The following is a 6036-nucleotide window of genomic DNA, read 5'->3' on the forward strand; positions in this document are numbered from 1 at the left end:
ATGGGAAAATCTCTGCCTTAATCAATTACTTGTTTTTTCCTTTTGTTCTCAGAATCCACAATAACTGCAAAGAAATGGGCTTGTTGACAGTGAATTGTGACTGGTAACCAAGACCACATGACCTCTGCAGAGGAAGCTGAGTGTGTAGCCCCAGATCAGAGCCCAGTGACTTTCACAGATGGTGTCGTGTGGAGTCATAGCCCTGTGAAACCACCGTGAAAGTCTGTGCTTGTCTGCCCCAGATGCCTTCTCGATTTCTCTTTTACTCACTTGATCAAGGCAGTGTTTGCTAGTGATAATAACATCTGAAAAAGCAGGCAAGTGGGGCCAGCACCCTGGTGTAGCAGGTCAAGCCTTTGCCTGCAGTGCTGGCAGTAAACATGGGTGCCAGTTGGAGTCTCAGCTGCCCCATTTGCGATACAGCTTCGTGCTGACGCGTTCAGGAAAGCAGTGGAGGACGGCTTTGAAGTGACTTACTGTCACTTGGACTTCAAAGTGTTTGCACTGTGGTGCTGACCCACAGTTCTTCCTGCTCCTTGGACTGAGCACAGATGCACACACTGTCCTCTCTGTGCAGCACCCTGATGCCCAGCAGCTACTCAGGAATCCAGCACTTTCTGGCCACATTGTGTTTGCTCAGCACGTTTGCTGAAATCGCTGTTTTACTGTTCAAAAACATTTTGCACAGCCGGCGTGATAGCGTAGTGGTTAAACTCCTCTCCTTGCATGCACTGGGATCCCATATGGACTCAGGTTCTAATCCCAGCAGCCCCGCTTCCCATCCAGCTCACGGCTTGTGGCCTGGGAGAGCAGTGAAGGATGGCCCAAAGCCCTGGGACCCTGCACCCATGTAGGAGACCAGGAAGTGGCTCCTGGCTTTGGACTGGCTCCGCTCCAGCCTTTGCGGCTGCTTGGGGAGCGAACCAGCCAACAGAAGTTCTTCCTCTCTGTCCCTCCTCCTCTATATATATCTTACTTTCCCATAAAAATAAATAAATATTTTTTAAAAATGACATACTGGTCCTGGCATGGTAACCTAGCAGCTAAAGTCCTTGCCTTGCATATTCTGGGAACCCATATGGGTACCAGCTCATATCCTGGCTGTTCCACTTCCCATCCAGCTTGCTGTGTGCCTGGGAAAACTTTGAGATTCTGTACCTGCATGGGAGACTGTTCGCTGTCTGGCAGCGATGGACTTGGTGCATGGAGCTAATAATCAAACACATGGACTGGCTGATGGTCAGTTAACAATGACCAACTCTTAGATAGGATCACACAGGCCTGAGGGGAAGGAGGTTGGAGGAATTTCTGTATCAACAGCAAGAAGGAGTTAAAGTGAGGTTATGGGAGTTCCTGTACCTCTGCCTTTATCTGTAATCCAGTTCACAGGATTAGGAAGTTTCTGCTCTGCATTTCCGTGTTGTTTCTCCCTGACCCCAGATACAATGAAATAAAAAATGATGATATTAGTGTGGAAACAATGGTCTTACCCCTTTCCTGTAGCCCTTGAACCTTTGTGCCTAATTAACTAAGTAAGATTAATAATAATAATAATAAATAAATAATAATAAAGCTTTATTTGTTTTTATTGGTAAGTCAGATATACAGAGAGGAGGAGAGAGAGGAAGATCTTCTGTTCGCTGATTCACTCCCCAAGTGACCGCAATGGGCGGAGCTGAGCCAGTCCAAAGCCAGGAGCCTGAATCCTCTTCCAGGTCTCCCACTCACGGGCACAGAGTCCCAAGGCTTTGGGTCATCCTCAACTGCCTTCCCAGGCCACAAGCAGGGAGCTGGATGGGAAGCAGAGCCGCCGGGATTAGAACCTGAGCCCATATGGGATCCCAGTGCGTGCAAAGTGCGGACTTCAGCCACTCGGCTACTGCGCTAGGCCAGGATTCTCTCATTTCTTACACTCGCCACGAGGTCGCGTAGCCAGGCCTGGGCGCTGGCAGATGCCGCCGCAGGGGGCTCAGCAGCAGATGAGGACCATGGCGGCTGTGGGCAGCAGCAGGATGAGCTTCCCGGTGGCCTTCCCTTCACCCATCCCCCTGCTGCCTCGGAGTTGGATCGACCTGCCATGTGGTGTCAGGAAGTTCAGTGTTCCTCATGCAGAGGCAGAACCCAGCTTCTGGTCTCCCTTAGCTCAAGGCGTCCTTGCCTTTCCTTTAGGATTAACCACTTATCAAAAGAAATTCACTGAATTGAAGGAGTGGCTCAGCTGCCCCGATGGGGTTCTAATCACCAAGTTGACAAATTATTTGCTGCTTCTTCTTGAGGAAATTCCAGGTCTGGGACAGAATGTGTCACATGTAAAGCCTCCGTCCTCCCATGTAGCTATCATGAAAATTCCCTGGGGGCCCAGCACACTCTGCTGGCTAATCCTCCCTTTGCAAGCTCCAGGATCCCAAATGTGCTTCACAGATTTACAGAAAGATCTTCTATCTGCTGGTTCACTTCCCAAGTGGCCTCAATAGCTGGAGCTGAGCCGATCCAAAGCCAGGAGCCAGGAGCTTCTTCCAGGACTCCCAGGGCCGAAGCCAGGAGCCAGGAGCTTGTTCTGAGTCTCCCATGTAAGTGTGGGGTCCCAAGGCTTTGGGGCTATCCTCAACTGCTTTCCCAGGCCACAAGCAGGGAGCTGGAAGGCAAACGGGGTCTCCAGGACATGAACTTGTGCCAATATGAGATCCTGACATGTTCAAGGCAAGGAGTTAGCCACTAGGCTACTGCACCAGACCCTTGACCTGGCTATTCTACTTCTAGTTCAGTTCCCTGCTAAAGTACTTGGGAAAGCAGCGAAATATGGATTGGGCCCCTGCATGCATGGGGGAAGACCCGGAGAAAGCTATTGGCTAAAACAGGAGGGACTTCCATCTGTAATGGCCAGGGCTGGGTCAGGCAGAAACCAGTAGCCAGGAAGTCTATCCTGATCTACATGGGTGGTAGGGACCCCAATGAGGGTGTCATTTTCTGCTGCCTCCAAGGTGCTTAAGCAGGAAGCTACCTTTGAAGTGGAGTAGTCAGGGCTTGAACAGGCAGCTATAAAGAATGCCAGCATCACAGACCGGCTTTACCGGCAATGTAATAATGCTGGAACCAAATGCTCTATTTTAAAATTTATTATTATTTATTTTTTTATATTTATTTTTATTATTTTTTTATTGGAAAGGCGGATGTACAGAGAGGAGAGACAGAGCGGAAGATCTTCTGTCTGATGATTCACTCCCCAAGTGAGCGCAACGGGCCGATACTATGCCGATCTGAAGCCAGGAGCCTCTTCCGGGTCTCCCACGCGGGTGCAGGTTCCCAAAGCTTTGGGCCGTCCTCGACTGCTTTCCCAGGCCACAGGCAGGGAGCTGGAAGGGAAGCGGGGCTGCTGGGATAGAACCGGCGCCCATATGGGATCCCGGGCGTGCAAGGTGAGGACCTTTAACCACTTGCACCACCGCGCCGGGCCCTAAAATTTATTATTTTTAAAAAGATTTATTTAGTTTCATTGCAAAATCAGATATACAGAAAGGAGGAGAGACAGAGAGGAGCATATTCCATCCGATGACTCACTCCCCAAGTGACCGCAGCGGCCAGAGCTGAGCTGATCTGAAGCCAGGAGGCTGGATCCTCTTCCGGGTCTCCCATGTGGGTGCAGGGTTCCAAGGCTTTGGGCCATCCTACACTGCTTTCCCAGGCCACAAGCAGGGAGCTGGGTGGGAAGTGGGGCTGCCAGGATTAGAACTGTGCCATAGCAGGTTCAAGGTGAGGACTTTAGCTGCTAGGCCATCACACTGAGCCCTAAATTTATTATTATTGAAGGCAGATTTAGAGAGGAGATACCGAAGGCCCTACACAGTAGACTGGTGGTGTAAGTTCTCCCCTTGCATGCGCTGGGATCCCATATGGTGCTGGTTTGTATCCCAGCTACTCCACTTCCGTTCCAGTTTTCATCTGCTGGCTCACTGCCCCAGTGGCCGCAATAGCCGAAGCTTAACTGATCCAAAGCCAGGAGCTTCTTCCAGGTCTTCCAGGATGCAGGGGTCTTAAGGCTTTGGGCCTTCCTCTACTGTTTTCCCAGGCCACAAGTAGGGAGGTGGATGGGAAGTGGAGCAGCCAGAAACATGCTCTGGCACCCCCATGGGATCCTGGAGCGTGCAAGGTGAGGATTTAGCCACTACACCATCATGCTGGGCCCAAATGTTTTAGTAATAGTAATAATACATAAATAAATTAAAGAATTTAAGTTGTGTGAGAAAGCAATGAAGTCCTTCTTCAGCTGGTTTCATACTGGAAATGGTTGCAGTGGTCTGGCCTGGGCCGGGCCAAAGCCAGGAACCTGGAATCCAACCCATGAGGGACTTCCAATTGGGTGGTAACTGCCCAAGCACTTGGGCCTTGTCACTCGCTGCTCCCTGCACATCAGTGGGACATGTCAGAAGTGGAGCAGCCAGGACAACTATCCGTATGGCATGCTGCTGGCTTCACCCTGCTCTACCATGGTCCTGTTACTTTTTAATACTGGAGTTACTAGGTTCTGGAAAGTCTTGTTGAGATTTGAACATGCCACCATCTGCTTCTCCAGCTGCCAAGCTGCTGAAGCCTCGGTATGGCTGTGACACCCTGCTGGCTGCCCGGCTGTCCATGGAGGCTGCAGCCTTTCCTGGGGACCAGCAGCATGTTTTGATCATAAGAACTATGACCTATTTATGTGGCCCTGACCTGAAAGCAGTTGAGCTACACACAAGATGCAGCAAGAGCAGGAGTGGAACGCATGGCTATAGCTGGTCTTCTCAGGATTTCTTGTGTCCTTGCAAATCAGACACATTAAAAACCACAGAAACCAATGATTACAGAAGACAGGACTTACAGAACTGAGGCATATTGGTAAGAAAAGGAGGGAAAAAAAATATTACTATGTTCTTTGTTGTCATTGAAAGGAATTCTGAAATCCTAGCTTGAGTGTGAACAAGAAAGATCTGACATAGGTAATACACAGATTATATCTTTCAATCATGGATATGATCTAATAGTTTTTTAAACTTTTTATGATATAGTTCCATAGGTAAGTTTTTTTTTTTTTTTTAATCTATTTGAAAGGCAGATCCACAGAGGATATATAGAGAGCGATCTTTCATCCACTATTCACTCCCAATATGGCTTGAGCTGAGCTGATCCAAAGCCAGGAGCCAGATGTTCAAGTCTCCCATGTAGGTGCAGGGGCCCAAGGACCTGGGCCATTCTCTACTGCCTTCCCAGTCCAGAAGCAAGGAACTAGATGACAAGTAGAGCAGCTGAGACTGGAACTGGTGCCCATGAGATGCAGGCACTTGTAGGTGGAAGGATTAACCTGTTAAGCCATCGCACTGACCCTCCCCCCATTAAAAAAATTTTTTTAAAAATTTAAAAGGAAGAGTTACATAGAGAGGACGCCCAGATCTTCTACCTGCTGGTTCACTCCTGAAATGGAAGGAGTGGCCAGAGCTGGGCCAGCCTGAGGCCAGGAGCTTTTTCTGGGTTTTCCACGTGGGCAGGGGGACCCAAAAACATGGGTCATCTTCTGCTGCTTTCCCAGGCTGCTAACAGGGAGCTGGGTCAAAAGTGGAGCAGCAGAGACGTGAATTGGTGCCCATATAGGATGCTGGCACCATAAGCAGAAGCTTTTACCTACTACACTACAGTGCCAGCTCCTCTAATAGCTTTTTATTACCCCACCTTTTTAAAAAAAGATTTATTGATTTTTATTGGAAAGGAAGAGTTATGGAGAGGAGATAGAGATCTTCCATTCACTGGTTCTTTCCAAATGGCCACAATGGTCAGAGCTGAGCTGAGCTGGAGCCAGGAGCTTCTTCTAGAGTAACAATTCTTTGAAAACTGGCGCCACTTTTTTTTTTTTTTTGTTAAAGATTTATTTTTATTGGAAAGTCAAATCTACAGAGAGCATAGAGAGGAGGAAAGTCAGAGAGGAAGATCTTCCATCCGACGATTCACTTCCTAAGTGACTTCAATGGCCGGAACTGTGCTGATCTGAAGCCAGGATCCAGGAGCTTC

This window comes from Ochotona curzoniae, unplaced genomic scaffold (genome assembly GCF_017591425.1).
Source record: "Ochotona curzoniae isolate NIBS_2020 unplaced genomic scaffold, NIBS_Ocur_1.0 contig_3498, whole genome shotgun sequence".
In the NCBI taxonomy this organism is placed as follows: domain Eukaryota; kingdom Metazoa; phylum Chordata; class Mammalia; order Lagomorpha; family Ochotonidae; genus Ochotona; species Ochotona curzoniae.